The sequence below is a fragment of the Loxodonta africana genome, chromosome 11 (genome assembly GCF_030014295.1).
Source record: "Loxodonta africana isolate mLoxAfr1 chromosome 11, mLoxAfr1.hap2, whole genome shotgun sequence".
Classification (NCBI taxonomy): domain Eukaryota; kingdom Metazoa; phylum Chordata; class Mammalia; order Proboscidea; family Elephantidae; genus Loxodonta; species Loxodonta africana.
Genome location: NC_087352.1, coordinates 4111496 through 4132759, shown reverse-complemented (window position 1 = coordinate 4132759; position 21264 = coordinate 4111496). Strand labels below are relative to the sequence as shown.

Here is a 21264-nt window from a genome sequence, read left to right as displayed (position 1 = left end):
CAACGTGCTGAGCACATTACCTGCATAAAGCCTCCCAGGAGCCCGAGAAGTAGCTACTATAGCCCTCATTTAACAGGCAACAAGGCCAGGGCCCAGGGAGGTTGAGTCTCTGTCTCAGTGGCCCCCCGCTAGGGGGCGCCAGATGAGGGACTCTGTGGACCATGTGGCCCTGCAGGGGAGTTCCCATTGCCCCCCCAGGTCAACAGCGGAGCACCTAGCGCCCTGGGGAAGGTCAGGGCAGGGGCTGAGGGCCCAAGGAGGCAGGCGGCAGAAGGCAGTGGCTTCTATTGCATCTGCCACAGTTGGCTCCCCTGGGACCTGGGAGAGTTCCCCTTCGGATTCTCCCTGACCCCCTCAAACTTCCTGTGGGCCACGGCACCTGGCAGACAATAAGCCTCAGCCCCGGATGGGTGGCTGGGGCGGGAAGGGTCCCATTTTCCTGGCCACAACTGGGAAGGAGACTGTATCCTGCTGGCAGCCTGCGGCCATCAGGCTCGGGTAATGGGAGAAACAGCTGCTGGGGACACCCCTGCCTGGTGTCTGGCCAGGAAGTCTGGCTACTGTGAGCCAGCAGGACAGGGAGGGGAGGCCCTAGACAAAAAAGGGAAAGAGGGTACTGGGGGTTCTGAGGGAGGCAGGGACCCACTGCCTAGAAACCACTCAGGTCGAGTATGCCCTATGGAACTTTCGTCTAAAGAGGAGCCTGGGTAAGAATCACTGGACAGGAAGTAGCTTGTCTTGTTAAAACCACTTCCAAATCATTGGAGGGCAGCCTGATGAGCAGTGACGCTGGAGTCCTACTGCCCAGGATTCAAACCCTGCCTCTGCTACTTGTCTGTGTGACCTCAAGCAAGTCATGTACCTCTCTGGGTCTCAGTGTTCTCATCAGTAAAATGGGAATGATAAAGCACCTGCTCCCGGGTTGTTGCGAAGGTTAAATGAGTTTATATGGGTGAAGTACTCAGAACCTTGGTTGGCACAAAGGACCATCCTCCCTCACTGCCTGGTCCTATCCACCTTCTTCTCCTGCTTGGGCCATCACAGCAGCTTCCTCACAGGACTCCTTGCTGACGTGCTCCACACTCTGTTCCCCACACAGCAGACTCAGCCATCTTTATAAAAGAGAAACCAGATGTGTGAGATCCTCCAGTGACTTCCCATTACGCACAGAGTGAAATCCACACTCCCTACCTCAGCCTGTCAGTCTCGGAGTTATCTGCCACACCCTCCCACATCTCACTTATCCCCCACTCAGCCATGCGGATGTTCCTTGAACATCCCAAGGTCATTCATTCCAACCTCAGGGCCTTTATACTTTCTGTACCCACTACCTACTCTACATTTCCCATCTCCTTTCGCAGCCTGACACACTCCTCCAGGAAGCCCTCATTGACTCTTCGGGCTGGTCAGGCCCCTTTGCAGGGCTTCCACAGACACCTGTGCTCCCCCCATCCCAACCCTGACCCTGTGCCTCCCCTGTTCAGGCCCTGACCCCTCTGGGTTGCCAGCATCTAGGGGACAAGTCTGTCTCCCCCACTGTGCTATACTCCATGAGGGCAGGGTCAGGGCTGTGCAGAGACTGACGGTCAAGTTCCCAAAAGGGTGTAAGGAGGTTTTGCCCATTCCTTTCCAAGCTTAACCTCCTTCTTTGCCTCCTTCCTGAGATCCAAGTCAGTCCAGTTTCCTTTCCCAACTGTCAGGCGTGAGAGCTGCCTGGCAGAGGAGATGGGTCAAAGCTGCAGCCCTTCTCCTGGATGCTCTGGAGGGCAAAGGTCAAAGCTCCTTCCAGCCTACTCCTCTGAGCATGGGGACTTACTGGGTGCCAGGCCCTGGCTAAGCCTGTCCATGAACCATATCCCTGACTGTTCCCAACCAGGCTGGGGAGTCCCCAAGACCATCCATCTCACGGCTGGGTAAACCCTTCCAGGGAGGGCCACAAACTTGCCCAAAGAAAGAGGTGGAGCAAAGGGACCCAAGCCCTGCTGGGAAGCATATTGGTACAGCCGCTTAGGAGAGCAATTTGGCAACTTGTAGGAAGGGGGTTAGCAACAATTGTGAGGATGGTGCAGGACTGGGTAGTATTTCGTTCTGTTGTACACAGGGTTGCTGTGAATCAGAAGCAACTCAGCAGCACCTAACAACAACAGGAAAGCGGAAGGTCCAGCACTGCTACTGCCAGGTGTATGCCCCGGACTCTGGCCACAGCACTCAGGGAACATACTCTAGAACACTCATCACAGTGCTGTTTGTCACGGTCCCCCACCAGCAACCACCTAAAAGGCCACCAAAAGGAGACTGGATAGCTCCTGTGCGGTGCAATCACAAAAAGAAATACTCAACAGCAGGGAGAACAGACGGCCTGCCTTAGCCCTACACACGTCCACATGGAGAAACATCCAAACTCTAATGCTGGGGGAAAAAAGCAAGTTGCCGAAGGACACGTTTAGCACAACAGCATTCAGGTGAACTCTAAGAATGATGACCAACCCTGGTGGGACAGGGGAATCACCTGGGGAGCTTTCAAGGTGCCAAGGCCTGGGCCCCACCCTGGACTGAAGGAATCAGAATCCCTACGGGCAGGGCCTGGGCAACAGCATTTCTTCAAAGCTCTCCAGATGATTCCAATGTGTCACAAGGGTTGAGACCCACCGCTCTGCTGTTTGTGAATGCATGCAAGGGTAGAAAAGGCAGGAAAACCTGCAGCAGAACGATGAACACCAGATCCAGGGCAGTGGCTACCACTGGAAGGGAGGGAGGGGAAAGGAAGTGTGGAAAGGTTCTCGGCCTCTAGCTGTACCCACAATACGGTCGGTCCCAGGCTGGGCACTGGATGCATGGGCATCTCATTATACTGGGAGCTCTACTTTCTCACTGCCTTAAATGAATTATAAAGGAAAAAAACATCAAGTAAGAAATCACTTGCCCAAGGTCCCACAGCTGGTAAGTGACGGGGTAGGGACATGAACACGGGTCCCCAGTGCAAAACCCAATCTCTCCTTATCTGGCCCAAGCCCTGAGACGCTGAGCAGGCTGCCCGCTCACTGACCATGCCAGAGCTAGTGGAGGTGGGGCGGCTGCCGGAAGAAGTCAGGGGGCAGAGGGAAAGGGAGGCCCCTCACCATCTCTGAGATGCCCCCTGGGTGGCATCTTCCCACCTCCGTAGTGGTCCCCAGGCCCACCTCTGCCTTTGGAAACTATGCCTCCCCAACTCTCAGATCACACAGTTCGGGCAAATGACTGGGCTGGCCTGGCCAATTGGGGCACTACATTCTCTGCCCCCTAAAGAGTTCATCCAGGGGCTAGCACTGGGGCTGCTGGAGAAGGGCGGCTGGGTCAGCTGAGCTCCTGGTGAGAGGTGGCCAGAGGAAAGTAGAGCCCAGAGACGGACGGAGTCAGGCAAACTCAAGAGAATTTCTCTGGCGCCTGGATCCAACTCCACTTGAAGCCATCACTCATCAACGCCCTTTTGGCTTGAGCCAGTTTAAGCTGGATTTTCTATCACCTACGCACAAAGCAGTCCCGACTGAGATAGCTCCCCCACTGCTGGGGCTAGACTGAGCTTCCCATGTGGACGCCTGCTCACCACTTGCTGAGGCCTGTTACTCAGCTGGGCAAGCCATCTCCCTGCCCCGGCTTTCACTGTCTGGCCTTTCCTGCCCACCTGCCTGCTGAGAGGCACAGGTCGGGGGTTAGAGACAGGCACACATAACCTCCCCCAAATCAGGGCGATGGACAGAGAAATCAGGGACTAAATCTGCCTCAGGCAGAGAAATGTTCTTCCCAGGTGGCAGCGGCAGTAGCATAGAGGCTAATGCTTAGCCCGCGAAAGCTGTGTGCCGCCGGCACCAGGCGCTCCACGTGCACGCACCCTCTGCAGCCTCACAGCAATTCTCAGGAAGACACAACACGATCCCCATTTTGCGGAGAAGGAAACTGAAGCACAGAAACTTAAGTAACTTGGCCTCAGGCACACAGCCTGTGAGGATGGAGCTGGGGGGTGAACACTGCATCCCTGCTCCTCGCCTTTCTGAGCTGCCCCCAGTACCGCCACACACAGCTCCGCACACACAGAGCAGCTCCTCGTCCTGCCCCCCTCCACCCTACTGCCCCCAGGGGTCTACCCTGACCCTGCAAGGCTATATGCTGCTACAGGCCCCTGACTCTGCACCTGTCCCCTGACCTCCACTCACACCCAGGGCATTTGCACACACTGTTCCCTCTGCCTGGTGCACCTTTCCCACCCCTCCTCAGAGCTTCCCCAAGGGACACACTTGCGTTTAGAACTGGATCTGGGAGTGTTTGCTATTATCACCGCTATCTGAGGGAGAGAGGCAGAGAGGCTCCTCCACCCAAAGAAAACACCTTTGACCTCTCTCCTGAATGCCCCCTCCCCCCATGGTATGGCCCTCTCCTGGCTCCCTGAACACGCCCCTGTCACATTTGTAAGGATGAAACCGTGTGCTGCTGTCTGAAGGTCTGGTACCAGTCTGCTCCCATCAGGGGACACTGAGAATACTCTGAGACCAGAGACTCTGTGAGTCTTGTCCAGTGTACAGTTCCAGCACCCAGCAGGGCCCAGCATCCTACCACCAGCTACAGAGCACCCTCTGTGTGCCAGGCAGGGCTTCAGGCGGGGATTCAAGGAAGGAACAAGGCTGAAAAAGTTCCTGCCCTCCCAGGGCCCACATTCCAGTGGAGAAGGCAAATATCTGACCTAATACCCAAGGTAAGGACACAGGGAAGGGCTGGGAAGGAAACCAGATAATGAGATAAAGGGTGCCTGAGGGCTGGCAGAGCTGGGTGGTCAGGGCCAGGCTGTGAGTGAGTGAGACCAGAAGGGGCAGGGTGGGGAAAGGACTCCAGGCAGAGGGAAGAGGAAGGTCAAAGAGCTGGCAGAGGCATAAGCCTGCAGAGCTGAAGAATAGCAAAGATGCTGGTGTGCCTGTGTGCCTGGGCCATGGGGAGTGACAGGGAGAGCAGTAGGAAATGAGGTGGGCTTGACTGAGGGCCACTGTGAGACCTTGGGGCTTTAAGAACAGACAGTGCCTGGCTTTGCATGGGTCACCACCCAGGGACATGTCTCCCAACCAGAAGCCCTTCAGACTCACTTGGACCATCCCCACTGCTCTTTGGGCCACCCATAAACACCCACTCCTGCCCCCCATAGGCCCATGGGAACTGCTCCTCCCGATCACACCCTTCCACAGAGGCCAGAGACAATCCATTCCTGCCCAGGGAGGTAGTGGCCCAGCCCCCTGCTTCCAGGAACAGATGCACAGGCAATCTACCATGTGGCAGTGTGTCAACTGGAGGCAGGAGCTCTGGAATCATTCAGACCCAGGTTCAAATCTGCCTTTGCCACCTATTAGAAGCCCTCTGAGCCTCACTTTTATCATGTGTAAAATGGGTCTAACCCTACTGCCCACTTGACAAGACTGTAGTAGGGATGGAATGGCACCAGGTACACGGGGCACTGAATACAGTGCCTGACATAGAGCTGCCCTCATTAAACATTAACCATTATGAGCGGCAGAGGAGCACAGAACAACTCTGGGGCCAGAACTCCAGAGTTCAAATCCCAGCCCCACAACTTGTTCACTAGGTAGCAGTGTAGTTAGGTGCCATGAGTCGCCTCTAACTCATGGCTACCCTGTGTACAAAAGAACGAAACCCCTGTGCCATCCGCCATCGTCACAATCCTTGCTATGTTTGAGCCCATTGTTGCAGCCACGGTGTCAGTTCCACTCCTCAAGGGTCTTCCTCTTTTTTGCTGACCCTCTACTTTACCAAGCATGATGTCCCTCTCCAGGGACAGATCCCTCCTGGTAACAAGTCCAAAGTACATGAGTCTAGGTGGCTTCGGGCAATTCACTTAACTTCTCTGATCCTGTTTCCTCATCTTAAAATGGGAATAACACCACCAAACCCATGAGATTGTAGTGAGAATTACACATGTGTTAATATATGTACGGCATTTAGAACAAGATCTGGCACCTAAATGCTTTATGAGTGTCTATTATTATCATCATCATCATTTGTGGGAGAGAGGCTCCTCTTCCCATCAGGAAATACCTCTGACCTCTGCCCAGAATGTCCCCTTTCCCCCATACGCCCCATTTGGGTTTTAATTTTCAATCCTTCAGACCATCTGTCTGCCCTTCAGTTTCCGACCTTTGCCCTTTCTGGCCACATTCCACTTTTGAGCCCATAAAAGGCGGCCCCCAACCTAAATCTCGTTTATCTGTTCCAATCCGTCGCACCTCTAGGTTTGATTCCTGACCCTCGCAGCCGCACCCTCCCTTCATATCATTAACTTTGACCTCTTTTTAGACGCTCACGGACCCCCTCGAAAGCGCCCCCAATTCAAATTTCGAACTTTGCGCTCCCCTTCGCCACGCCCCCTTGGCTACAGTTTGACCTCCGACCTCCCTCACACCTCCCTCCCCTCAGCGTTGACCCCCGACCCCTCCCATGCGACCCTTCCCTGCAGGAGCGAACTTTGACCCTGACGGACCCGCCCCCTACTCTCATAAGCGTTCTCCCACAGCTCCGTCCGGCCCACCCCAATCCTCCCCCAGATCGTGGACCCTACGGACCCAGCTTCGCAATCGTTCGCGGCCTACCTGCTCGGCCCCGAACTCCGCGCCCTCGCGCCGCCCTCAGCTCTCTTGCGCCGCGTCCACCGCGGCCACTGCCGCCGCCATGTTGAATACCCAACGAACATCCGGGGCTTCCCCCCCCCCAACCGCCCGCCTGTCCCCATAGCAACGGGGCCGACAGGGCAGGGGGAAGGGCCCGCGCAGGGGCGGAGCTGGGAGCCTGGCAGGTCCCGCTCCGGCTTCTGATTGGTGCATATCGTCCAATCGGAGGTCGGCAGGCGGAAAATGCCAAGCGGGGATTGGAAAATTTGGAAAGAGTGGCTGGCTCCCGGCCCAGCCTGGATCTTAAAGAGGAAATAACTGTTTTCTTGTAATATCCACCCACGTTCCACCAGAGTTAGGGGGTGGGAGACGGTTATAGATAATAATTTGCCGGAAACAACTCTTGAGCGCTTACTGTGTGGCAGGCACCAGGCTAAGTGCTTTGCTTGCATTTTCGACCTGAATACTCAAAACAAACCCTATTGTATTATTTATACCTATTTTACAGGTAAATGGAAACCCCGGTGGCGTAATGGTTAAGAGCTACGGCTGCTAGCCAAAAGGTTGGCAGTTCGAATCCACCAGGCGCTCCTTGGAAGCCCTATGGGGCAGTTCTACTCTGTCCTACAGGGTCGCTATGAGTGGGAATTGACTTGACGGCAATGGGTTTGGGTGTTTTTTTTTTTTTTTTTTTTTTTGGTTTTGCAGGTAAATAAACTGAGGCTCAGAGGACTGGATTAACTGGCTAAGGATCACGGGAAATATATGACGAATTTTGAACGATGGTCTGTCTGAGCCAGAGAACCTGACTAGGGAACCCAGATGCTATTTGATACATACCCACTAACTTTATACATATGCATACGTATATAGATATTAACTCTTTAAAATAATTAATTGATCAAAAAATTGGAAAATACAAAAAACATATAAAGTAGACTCAGACATCCTCTTCTATGACCTGACCCATTGGACTCCAGCCTCCTTAGTGTTCCGGGAAAATATCAGGCACTCTCCCACCTCAGAATTGTTGCATTGGCTGTTGCTTCTTCCTGGAACGTACTCTTCTCCCAGGTATCCTCAGGAGTCAGGGCCAACCTGCTGGCAGCTAACTCTACAACAACAGAGATATGCTTCAACTTTTTTTTTTTTTTTAATAATTTTTATTGTGCTTTAAGTGAAAGTTTACAAGTCAAGTCAGTCTCTCACACAAAAACTTATATACACCTTGCTTCACACTCCCAGTTACTCTCCCCCTAATGAGACAGCCCGCTCTCTCCCCCAGCTCTCTCCTTTCGTGTCCTTTTCACCAGCTTCTAACCCCCTCCACCCTCTCATCTCCCCTCCAGGCAGGAGATGCCAACATAGCCTCAAGTGTCCACCTGATCCAAGAAGCTCACTCCTCACCAGCATCCCTCTCCAACCCACTGTCCAGTCCAATCCATGTCTGAAGAGTTGGCTTCGGGAATGGTTCCTGTCCTGGGGCAACAGAAGGTCTGGGGGCCATGATCACCGGGGTCCTTCTAGTCCGAGAACATTAAGTCTGGTCTTATGAGAATTTGGGGTCTGCATCCCACTGCTCCCCTGCTCCCTCAGGGGTTCACGCTTAAGCTTTTGATGCATCTCTCCTACCCCAGTATAATCTAGCACAAAAAAAAACAAAAAACCCAAACCAGTTGCTGTGGAGTCCATTCCAACTCATGGCACTCCATCGGAAGCAAATCGCCAGGCCTTTTCTTCCGAGGTGCCTCTGGATGTGTTCGAACCAACAAACTTTCAGTTAGTAGTCAAATGCTTAACTGTTTGTGCCACCCAGGACTCCAGCACATACCTGGAACCTGTTGCTGTCTAGTTGATGCTGACTCATAGCGACCCTATAGGACACAGTAGAACTGCCCCTTGGGTTTCCAAGACTGTCATCTTTATGGAAGAAGACCACCGCATCTTTCTCCCGAGGAGCACCTGGTGGATTCTAACCACTGATCTCTTGGTTAGCAGCTGACCGCTTAAACACTGCACCACCTGAGCTGCTACTCTAGCACATAGTAGGCTTTTAATAAGTGTCTGTGGAGGCAATGACTACATGACGGGTTTTTTTTTTTCCTTTACATTTACCTGCTCCTCCCCTTTGTAAAAAACAGAATCAGAATCACATGTCCGTAAAGAATTTCATATCTTTGAAAACAGTGTTATAAATATCACCAGTATCTTTCTATGTCATCAAATATTCTTCAAAACCTTAGTTTTAATGGCTGCATAAAATGCCACCCTATCAAAAAACTAGTTTAACTACCCTTTCTTGTTAAGCATCTGAGCTGTGGTAAATATTTTGATATTATAAATAACTCTCCCCCCCAAAAAAAACCCAAGCAGCTAAACACTTCTACATATCTCTAATTATTTCCTTTGAAAAAACAAAAAAACCCAAACCCACTGCCTTCGAGTCGATTCTAACTCCTAGCAACCCTATAGTTGACCACAAATAGAATTGCTGAGGACATCAAAGGGAATGCACACCTCTAAAATTTAGTAATAATAACAGTTCCCATGTTTCAGGCATGTCTACATACCAGGCATGGTGCAAAATTTTGTAATTTTGACCACAGGGGCTATGATTATCCCTGTTATGCAGATGAGGAAACTGAGGCTTAGAGATATAACTTCACTTGCTCAAAGTTGCTCACAGCAATAGGGTAGAAAACCAAACCAAACCCGTTGCCATTGAGTCAATTCAGACTCATAGCAACCCTATAGGACAGAGTAGAACTGCCCCATAGGGTTTCCAAGGAGCGGCTGGCAGATTTGAACTGCCAACCTTTTGGTTAGCCCAGCTTTAGTTTCCAGCCACTGCTCTCACTAACTGCCGTATGCTGCCTCCTTATGGCCTGGGACACACACTGCATGTAGACGATTCTTACTGCCATCAGCGTTCAGAGAATGTGCCCTTTAAAGCACCCTCACCAGCATTAAGAATTCTTGTTGTGTGTTCTTTGGGAACCTTTATACCTTACAGAATCTCCATTTTAAAAAAGCAAGGCCAGTGGTTGGTATGACAGCCCCTTGTTCAGTTCACAGTGGTGGGAGGAGGGCTAGGTGCAGCCTTTGCCTCTTTAAAGGTCTGGCACAGACTGCAGAGGTGTCAGGCACCAGAGCTCACATTTAGGGAAGTCCTTTTATAATGTAAGCTGGGGATTCCGGTCAGAGATCATACCCCTAGAACAATCCCAGTGACAGACTTTGCCCCAAGGGCTTCCTCAGTGTCATCAATCAGGTCCCAAAACAGCCTCCTAAGGAGGGCTTCCAAAAAGGGTGGTAAGCAGGTGGAAACAGGAGGGGAGGGAGGATGGAGGCAGATTTGACCATGTAAAAAAAATAAAGTTCAGTACATCAAGAAAAAAAGACAAGTTGCAAAATGTGGCTGGCAAGTGAAGTTTTGTCTTTCATATGTAAACAGCATTTACGAGTCAATAAGAAAGATAAACATAACATACAATAGGAAAATAGGCAAAGGACATGGACAAGAAGAAAAAAAACAAAGGACAATGAATAAGAATAGAAAGGAGTTGGTGAACAAGAAAGTAATGAAATAGATATTATACACTGTGTTTTGTTTTTGGTATTTCAGAAAAATATTTTGAAATATTATAATCAGTGTTAATGGGAATGCAAAACAACAGTCACTGTCATACTCCACTTGGGGGGTTGCGATCTGCAACAGCCTTTTGGCAGCATGCATCAGGCAACTTAGTAATGCTATCTACCCTTTGATACAGAAGCCCTGGCGGCTCAGGGATTAAAGCACTTGGCTGCTAGCTGAAAGATCAGCAGTTGAAATGCACCAGCCACTCAGTGCGAGAAAAATGTGGCTATCTGCTTCCATGAAGATTTACAGCCTGGGAAATCCTGTGGGGTAGTTCTACTCTGTCCTACAGGGTAACTAGGATCAACTCAAGGCAGTGGGTTTTGGGGTTTAAACCCATTGATACAGAAGCCCTGATGGCACATTGGTTAAACACTTGGCTAACTGAGAGGTGGGTGGTTCAAACGCACCAGCCACTCATGGGAGAAAGACGTGGCAGTCTACTTCCGTAAAGATTATAGCCTTAGAAACCCTATGGAGCAGTCCTACTCTGTCCTATAGGGTCGCTATTAGTTGGAATCAACTCAGTGGCAATGGGTTTACCCTTTGAGACAGCAATTCCATTTCTAGGAATTGGTCTTATAGAAAAAGAAAGACATAGACAAAATGCTACTTTAGTAAGAATTTTTATCACCTTTGTTTTTTAATTATGGATGTATCATAATTTTTCCAGTTTTTTCCGCTGGTCTTTATGCCAGACCTAAACACTTTACCTACATGCTCTTACTAATTCTCACCATTAAGATGGGATCCATAGCCCCATTTTACAGACGAGGAAACTGAGGTGTGGGACAAAGCTAGGAAGTGGGACAAAGTCCCACTGCTTGTAAGTAACTCTGCTAGGATTGTAACCAGGAAGTCTGACTCAAAGCTGGTCCTCTTAAGAACTGCTCAAGTTCATTCAATAAGTACATTCATTGAATGCCTACTGTGTGCCAATCGTGTTGTGTTGAACAATAATAAAAGCAAACATTTGAGGACTAGCATGCGCCTGACCCAAGCCATGGTGTTTTCAATCACCTCATATGCACGTGAAAGCTGGGCAATGAATAAGGAAGACCAAAGAAGAATTGACGCCTTTGAGTTATGGAGTTGGCGAAGAATGTTGAATATACCTTCGACCGCCAAAAGAAAGAACAAATCTGTCTTGGAGGAAGTACAGCCAGAATGCTCCTTAGAAGAGAGGGCGGTGAGACTTCATCTAACATACTTTGGACATGTTATCAGGGGGGACTAGTCCCTGGAGGATATCATGCTTGGTAAGGTAGAGGATCGGTGAAAAAGAGGAAGAGCCTTAATGAGATGGATTGACAAAGTGGCTGCAACGATGGGTTGAAGCATGACAATGATCGTGAGGATGGTGCAGGACCGGGTAGCGTTTCATTCTGTTGTACATATTGTCTCTATGAGTCAGAACCAACTCGACAGCACCCAACAACAACATTTATTACTGAGCATTTCCTATGTGATAGGCTATACGTATTAACTCATTTAATCCCTACAACAACCCTGTGAAGTATGCGCTATTGTTATCCTCATTCTACAAATATAGAAAGTGAGACACAGAGAGGTTAAGTAACTTCTCCAAAGCCACACAGGCAGCCTGGCTTCAGGGTCTGAGCTCCAAGCCACTTCTCCTACTTTTTGGTGAACAAATGCTTGAGAAATAGATAATAAACACACGAACAAATAAATAATATAACATAAAATGAGGTGATGAGCAGAGCTAGAAAGAAAAATCCCATGCCATAAGATACATCTATGCAGCCACAAAAGGAACGTGGAAGACGAGGACGCACCCAAGGGAAAGGAAAGCATTTATTCGCACAGGGATTTGTACAGGAATGTTAGAGCAGCTGTCTTCATAATTGAGAAAAACTGGAAACAACCCAGAATATGCACCATAAACACACTGCAGTCCATACATCCCGTGGACTAGTACTTAGCCATAAAGAGGACAGGATTATTGATCAGGGCAACAACATGGTTGATTCGCGAATACGTTAGGCTGAGTGAAAGAAGTCCATCTCTGAAGGCTACAATTCATCACCCAAAACCAACCCATTGCCCTCTCGTCAGTCCCAACGGATGGGGCCTCCATGTGTTACAAACTGTCCCACAGGATCTTCTTGCCTGTCACCTTTACAGAAGCAGATCACGAGGTCCTTCTTTCACAGCACCGCTGGGTGTGTTCAAACCACCAACCTTTACGTTGATAGTCCAATGCAAGCCATCTGTGCCACCCAGGAACCTATTCGGTTTATGTGGTTGTGTGACGTCGAGTCAATTCCAGCTTGTTACAGGAGCTGATCTCCAGGGCTTTTCTCCCCATGAGTGGCTGGTGGGTTCTATCCGTTGACTGACTCATAGTGGCCCTATAGGACAGCTGCCTCATAGGGTTTCCAAGGAGCAGCTGGTGGACTTGAACTGCCGACCTTTTGGTTAGCAGCCGTAACTCTTAACCACTGTGCCACCAGGGCTCCATTCTATTTATAAAACCAAAAAAAAAAAAAAAAAACACCTGAAACCCCCTACTATTGAGTCAATACCGACTCCACAACCCTATAGGACAGAGTAGAATTGCCCCACAGGGTTTCAAAGGAGCCGCTGGTGGTCTCGAACGGCTGACTTTCAGTTAGCAGCCAAGCTCTTAACCATTGCACCACCAAGGCTCCTTAGCACTGAAGAAAAGGTGAAGCCAATCTAGCAACTGAGCAGATTAGTGGCTACCTGGGGCTGTGCAGAGGGAGGGGTTAACTGCCAAGGGACAGGCAGGAGCCTTTGGGAGTCAGGGAAATGTTCTCCATCTTGATTGTGGTGCTGGTTTCATGGATATACACAACTGTCAAAACTCGTCAAATTGTTCATTTTAAAAGGGCGCAGCTAATTGTACTAAATTAAATCTTAATAAAAAACTCACCGCTGTCGAGTCGATTCCAACTCACAGCGACCCTAGAATTATATTAAAAGAAAGGGTTTTGAAATGCAGTAGAATAAAGTATAGGCTCCAGCTAATAGTAATGTATCAAGATTGATTCCTTAATTGTAACAAACGTAATACGAATGTAAGGTGTTAATTCTAGGAGAAACTGGCTGACGGGGTCTCGGAAACTCTGGGCTACAGTCCCAATTTTCATTTGTAAATCTGAAACAATTCTAAAATATAAGGTTTATTTTTTTAAAAAATATACAAGGCTTATTTTTTTAAAAAAAATGAGGGAAAAAAGCAGTAGAGAGATGATTTTATGGGCACATTAATTTAAGCAGGAAATAAAAACAGATTACATATACGTCCACATCATACACTAGTATGTTCATTAAAAAAAAAAAAAGGCCAGGGTTGTAGGAGAAATACTGAAAACAGTAAAAATGAGAAACTGTCAGGGATGGGAGAGCAGGGAAAGTTCCAGTTCTACTTTATCCTTTTTTGCATGGTGAGAATTTGGTTTTCTGTTAACAGTAAGTGTGTTACTTTCTCACCTGAAATAAAATAAAGTTACTAACTTGACAGTAGTTTTATTTTATTTCAGGTGAGAAAGTAACACACTGACTGTTAACAACAAAAAATATATATATATGCTGGAGATCGAATGATAGAATTTTGCAAGACCAACGACTTCTTCACTGCAAATACCTTCTTCCGCCAACATAAACAGCAACTATACACATGGACCTCGCCAGATGGAACACACAGAAAACAAATTGACTACATCTGTGGAGAGAGACGGTGGAAAAGCTCAATATCATCAGTCAGAACAAGGCCAGGGGCCAACTGTGGAACAGACCATCAATTGCTCATATGCAAGTTCAAGCTGAAACTGAAGAAAATCAGAGCAAGTCCACAAGACCCAAAACATGAGTATATCCCACCTGAATTTAGAGACCATCTGAAGAATAGATTTGACACATCGAACACTAGTGACCGAAGGCCAGATGAGTTGTGGAATGACATCAAGGACATCATCCATGAAGAAAGCAAGAGGTCATTGAAAAGACAAGAAAGAAAGAAAAGACCAATATGGATGTCAGAGGAGACTCTGAAACTTGCTCTCGAACATCGAGCAGCTAAAGCAAAGGGAAGAATTGATGAAGTAAAAGAATTGAACAGAAGATTTCAAAGGGGTCTCGAGAAGACAAAGTAAAGTATTATAATGACATGTGCAAAGAGCTGGAGATAGAAAACCAAAAGGGAAGAACACGCTTGGCGTTTCTCAAGCTGAAAGAACTGAAGAAAAAATTCAAGCCTCGAGTTGCAATAGTGAAGGATTCTATGGGGAAAATATTACATGACACAGGAAGCATCAAAAGAAGATGAAAGGAATACACGGAGTCATTATACCAAAAAGAATTAGTCAATGTTCAACTATTTCAAGAGGTGGCATATGATCAGGAACTGATGGTACTGAAGGAAGGAGTCCAAGCTGCTCTGAAGGCATTGGCGAAAAACAAGGCTCCAGGAATTGATGGAATATCAATTGATACGTTTCAACAAACAGATGCAGTGCTGGAGGTGCTCACTCGTCTGTGCCAAGAAATATGGAAGACAGCTTCCTGGCCAACTGACTGGAAGAGATCCATATTTATGACTATTCCCAAGAAAGGTGATCCAACTGAATGTGGAAATTATAGAACAATATCATTAATATCACATGCAAGCAAAATTTTGCTGAAGATCATTCAAAAATGGCTGCAGCAATATATCAAGAGGGAACTGCCAGAAATTCAGGCCAGTTTCAAAAGAGGACGTGGAATGAGGGATATCATTGCTGATGTCAGATGGATACTGGCTGAAAGCAGAGAATATCAGAAGGATGTTTGCCTATGTTTTATTGACTATGCTAAGGCATTCGACTGTGTGGATCATAACAAATTATGGATAACACTGTGAAGAATGGGAATTCCAGAACACTTAATTGTGCTCATGAGGAACCTTTGCATAGATCAAGAGGCAGTTGTACGGACAGAACAAGGGGATGCTGATTGGTTTAAAGTCAGGAAAGGTGTGCGTCAGGTTTGTATTCGTTCACCATACCTATTTAATCTGTATGCTGAACAAATAATCCGAGAAGCTGAACTATATGAACAAGAACGGGGCATCAGGATTGGAGGAAGACTCATTAACAACCTGCGTTATGCAGATGACACAACCTTGCTTGCTGTAAGTGGAGAGGACTTGAAGCACTTACTAATGAAGATCAAAGACCACAGCCTTCAGTGTGGATTGCACCTCAACATAAAGAAAACAAAAATCCTCACAACTGGACCAATGAGCAACATCATGATAAATGGAGAAAAGATTGAAGTTGTGAAGGATTTCATTTGACTTGGATCCACAATCAATAGCCATGGAAGCAGCAGTCAAGAAATCAAAAGATGCATTGCATTGGGCAAATCTGCTGCAAAGGACCTCTTTAAAGTGTTGAAGAGCAAAGATGTCACCTTGAAGACTAAGGTGCGCCTGACCCAAGCCATGGTATTTTCAATCACATCGTATGCATGTGAAAGCTAGACAATGAATAAGGAAGACTGAAGAAGAATTGACGCCTTTGAATTGTGGTGTTGGTGAAGAATATTGAATATACCATGGACTGCCAAAAGAACGAACAAATCTGCCTTAGAAGAAGTACAACCAGAATGCTCCTTAGAAGCAAGGATGGCGAGACTGCGTCTTACATACTTTGGACATGTTGTCAGAAGGAATCAGAGCCCGGAGAAGGATATCATGCTTGGCAGAGTACAGGGTCAGCAGAAAAAAGGAAGACCCTCAATGAGGTGGATTGACAGGGTGGCTGCAACAACGAGCTCAAGAATAACAACGATTATAGGGATGGCTCAGGACTGGGCAGTGTTTCATTCTGATGTGCACAGGGTTGCTATGAGTCAGAACCAACTCAACAGCGCCTAACAACAACGGTCAAGTTTTGAAATCTGGTGAAAAGAGAAATAAAAAAAGCAGCAAAGAATTGGAGGAAGGTCTTGGAGGGGGGAAAGAGCTGAGAGGAGGTGCCCTTGCCCAGGGAGGAGGACTCCCCTACAACAAAGGCCCCCCCTAGAACCTCAAAGAGCATCTCCCTCCTCACGCATGTCCAGGGGAGAGCCTAGTATCTCCCCGCTCCATTTTTGCCCTCTCTATATCCCCCTTGCTTGCTCCTAGGGTGGTCAGATACAGCAAATAAAATGACAGGATGCCCAGCTAAAATTGAATTTCAGACAAACATCAAATGATATTTTAGTATGAGTATATCCCATGCCATATTGGGCTGTACTTATGATTTAAAAAATTACATACTGTTTATCCGAAATTGATTTTCAGACATACATCAAATATTTCAGTAAAAGTATGCCCCATGCTATATTGGACTAGACTTGTAATTTTAAAAATTACATACTGTTTGTCTGAAACTGATTTTCAGACAAACATCAAATAATATTTTAGTGTAAGTACATCCCACACCATGTTGGGCCATACTTATAATTTTAAAAGTTATATATTGTTTATCTGAAATTCAAACTTAACCAGGCATTGTGGATGCTATACGGCAACCCTACTCGCTCCATGCCACCACTCTGGCCTCATGGGTGTTCCTCCAATGCACAAGGTCAGGCTTGCCTCAGGGCCTTTGCACTTGCTGTTCCCTTTGACTGTATCGCTCTTCTAGCTCTTTGCTTTGACTATCTTTCCCTTACATGTCATCTCCTCAGAGAGGCCTTCCCTGGGCATCCTGTCTAAAGCAGACCCCCTTTTCTATCCCACAGTTATATCCCAGTATATTTCTTCATGGCACTAATCACTCTCTGGAAATAACATGTGATAGTATCTTTGCATGGCTTATTTATTGATTTCATGGTTTCTTTTCTGTCTCTGCAGCCGAATTTTAACTTATGAGGGCAGACACGTCATCTTAGGCACCACGGTATCTCAGACTTGGATCATAGTAGGTGTGTGTATCTTTTGTGGTTCTTAGCTGCAGTCAACAGAAACCAATTCTGATGTATTTGAGCAACAAATGTTGTTGTTGCTAGCTGCTCTTCAGCTGACCCCTTTCATAGCGACCCTGGGCACAGAGTCCCCATGATGGGCTGTGGATCGGAGTCTTGTGACTCATAGGAATTTCACTGGCTGATTTTCAGAAGTAGGCCACCAGGCGTTTCTTCCTAGTCCATCTTAGTCTGAAAGCTCCTCTGAGATCTGTTCGGCATCCTACCCAAAAAATCCATTGCTGTTGAGTTGATTCCAACTCACAGCAACTCTATACGACAGAATAGAACTGCCCCACAGGGTTTCCAAGGAGCAGCTGGTGGATTCGAACTGCTGACCTTTCAGCTAGCAGCTAAGCTCTTAACCGCTGGGCCTCCAGGGCTCTATACAGCATCAGAACGACACGCAAACCTCCACTGACAGAAGGGCGGTGGCTGCGAATGAGGAGCATCTATCGGGAATCAAGCCAGGTCTCCCGCACGGAAGGCGAAAATTCTACTCTGAACCACCAATGGCCCCTTTAGCAACAAAGGACTTTAGTAAACAAATATTTGTTAAATGGATGGACCCAGAGATCCAGAAGCTTTCCCCAGCTTATTTGTCCACAGGCACGAGGACGAGGCAGATAGTTTCAGACCCCCAGGCCTTGCTGCCCTTTGTGGGGAGACTTTTGGGCAGGCAGCTGTGTAGCCTTCTGTCATGGATTGAACTGTGTCCCCCCCAAAATGTGTGTCAACATGGCTAGGCCATGATTCCCGGTATGTGTGGTTGTCCTCCATTTTGTGATTTGATGTGATTATCCTACAGGATGCAAATTCTTCCTCTATGACGTTAATGAGGTGGGATTAGGGGCAGTTATGTTAACGATGAAGGACTCGTTCTATAGACTGTATCTCCAGTCAATCTCTTTTGAAATATATAAGAGAGATGCGACTGGAGTGGAGAGGGACCTCATGCTACCATGAAAGAAGAGCCAGGAGCATAGCGCGTCCTTTGGACCCAGGGTCCCTGTGCTGAGGAGCTCCTAGGCCAGGGAAGATTGATGACAAAGACCTTCCCCCAGAGCTAACAGAGAGAGAAAGCCTTTCCCTGGAGCTGGCACCCTGAATTTGGACTTGTAGCTTCCTAGACTGTGAGAGAATAAACTTCTCTTTGTTAAAGTCTTCCACTTGTGGTATTTCTGTTCTAGCAGCACTAGATGACTGAGACACCTTCAAAAGCCTTGCTCAGCTTGGCCGCGCAGAAGCCTCAGGGTTTCCAGCCCTGCCGCCTGTAACCCCCCATGCATATCACATATCACAGGTGTCACAAGCGGCTGTATGCGCCTGTCTCCTGAGCACCCTGCAATGGGAGCACCCCAAGGGCTGGGCCTTTGTCTGGTTCACCTAAATCACGGTCATTCCTATCATTAGTTATGTTCCCTCCGTGACAGGTTTATACTAAGCACCTTACTCTTATTCTTCCTTCCTTCCTTCTTTCATTCAACCAATGTTTATTGAGCGTTTGCTGTATGCCAGGCACTAGGGCTACAGGGGAGAACAGAACCTGCAGAAATCCCTGGGTCTTGGAGCTTATACTCCAAAGGAGGAGATAAAAGATAAATAATTAAACGTGTAGCTACAGAGTAGGTCATATGGCCCAAGTGCTTCGAAGAAAAATAAAGCAGGGAAGGGGGATGGAAGGTGTGGGGTTTGGGGGCGAGGGATGGAGGTGCTGCTTGAAATAAGGTGACCAGAGAAGGCCTCACTGAGAGGGTGACATTGAGCCAAGACCTAAAGGATGGAGGGAGGGGACCAGGCAAATACCTGGGGGAACAGAGCTCCAAGGCAGAGGGAATGGCCAGGACCAATGAAGGAGGGTAGCCTGATATATTTGAGGAGGCCCATGTGGCTGGAGGAGTCCTGGTGGCATAGTGGTTAAGAGCTCAGCTGCTAACCAAAAAAAAAAAAATGTCAGCAGTGTGAATCCACCAGGCGCTCCTCGGAAACCCTGTGAGACAGTTCTACTCCGTCCTGCAGGGTTGCTGTGAGTCAGAATTGGCTTGATGGCAGTGGCTTGGTTTTTGGTTATGTGGCTGGAGCAGAGTGAGTGAGGGGGATGAGTGGTAGGAGGGGAGGGCAGGGAGGTGACGCGGCAGACCATGTGAGGCCACATGGGCCACGGGGAGGACTCTGACTTTTCCCCTGAGTGAGATGGAGTGGCAAGAGGGCTGGGAACAGGGTAGGGATGTGACCGGACTCAGGTATTCACAGACCCCCCTGGCTGCGTGAGGGGAACAGACTGTGGGGAGGAGTGGGAGCTGGGAGACCAGGGAGGTGCAGGGGATGAGGGTAGACAGTAGACAGGACCGGGGAGTGGGGGAGGGGGCGGGAGGGGCTGAAGGCAGGAGTAGATGGATTCTAGATGGATTTTAAAGGCACAGCCAACAGAATTTACCAGCTAATTGGGTGTCAGGGATGAGAAGAAGAGGAGCCAAGGCTAAGGCTTTCAACCTCATTTAATCCCCAAGGCAACTTCCAAAGCATTCTCATTCTATGTTACAGATAAAGAGACGGTTCAGAGAGGGCTGGGGACACTCACATGGGAAGTGGCAGAGCTGGGATTTGAACCATTTGTCTGGCTCCTGAGTCCATGGGTGGTACAAACGGCTTATTTGCTCACTGAAACATTGGTGATGCAAGTCTACCGAGAGGTGCCTTGAGAGAAAGGCCTGGTGACCTACTTGCAAAAAATCAGCCATTGAAAACCCTGCGGAGCTCAGAAGTACTCTAGCTATGGAGTCAACTTGATAGCAACTGGGTTTTTTTCTTTTTTTTTCTGTTTCGCTCCAGTGCCAGGCCTTTGTCCTCTGTGGACCCCACCTCCTAGAGACAGCTACAGCATCACCCAGCCCGGGCAGGATGGCTCACATTGAGCATCCAGCTGGGGCCCTTGGCACAGCCTGAAATGACTCTCTGCTGTGTTGTCATGGACTTGATCCATCCCTCTGTGGCATCCCTTCATTGCTCATCACCTGTGTTGGGTAACTGTGTTTTTCTGCCTGCCTGTGGGCTCCCAGAGGGCATGACAGGGGCTGACTCATCGCTCTCCCCTACGTTACCTGGCCAGAGCTTGGCATGTGATGGCCTTCATTAAGGTAACAAATATTTATGAAGCATCTGCATTGTGCTGAGTGATGCTAGGGTGTGGCCCTGGGCCCTGCTCTCCTGGGTGGACAATCGGCCCAGTGGAAGACAGACCCATCCCCAGATAGGGACAGCCCACAGCGAGCATGACTGGGGTGCGGAGTGCCCAGGGCCCCCAACCCAGACTGAGAAAGGGGTCTGGGAGGGCTTCCTGGAGGAGGTGAGAGATCCATGAACCACCCTCACAGACCCCAGCAGCAGGAGAGACAGACAAGAAACAAGTTAATAAATCAGTAAGAGAACTGAAGAATGCAAAGTGTGTTGCTATGATGCTGAACAAGCTTCAGCGGAGCTTCCAAACAAAAACAGACTAGGAAAAAAGGCCTGGAGATCTACTTCGGAAAATCAGCCAATGCAAACTGTATGGATCATGATGGTAAGATCTGCAGCCAGCCACAACTGGTGCGTGGGGTCACCATGAGTCAGGGTCTAGCTCAAGGGCAGCTAACAACAATAAGAGCTATTAAAAACAAAACCCCAAACCCATCAAGTCGATTCTGACTCATAGCAACCCTGTAGGGCAAAGTAGAACTGCCCCATAGGGTTTCCAAGGAGTGGCTGGTGGATTTGAACTGCTGACCTTTTGGTTAGCAGCGTAGTTCGCCACAGCTCTTAACCACTGTGCCACCAGGGGTCCATACAAGAGCTATAAATGAAGTAAAACAGGGATGGGACAGAGTGACGGTGGCTGTTTTAGCTGGGTTGGTCAGGGAAGGCCTCTGAGGATGCGGTGTTGTGGCTGAGACCTGGGTTGAGAAGGTGCCAGCCGTGGGATGAGGCAGGGCAACTGGCCGGTGCCCAGGCCTTAAGGTGAGAAAG

At 48.5% G+C, this 21264-nt stretch overlaps 1 protein-coding gene across 5 annotated transcripts in view; it reads right to left on the bottom strand.

The window, feature by feature from the left end:
• The window catches only part of PAK4 (p21 (RAC1) activated kinase 4), a 51429-nt gene extending 44700 nt beyond the window's left edge, over positions 1-6729 (bottom strand). For 2 of the 5 annotated variants that reach the window (XM_010600322.3, XM_010600323.3), the window contains exon 1: positions 6624-6729. The gene's annotated coding sequence lies outside the window, so the exon portion shown is untranslated. Of the gene's footprint in view, positions 1-1017; positions 1113-6623 lie in introns of all 5 variants that reach the window. The other 3 variants (XM_064293626.1, XM_064293627.1, XM_010600324.3) reach the window with 3 other exon arrangements.
• Positions 6730-21264: the final 14535 nt, after the last annotated feature.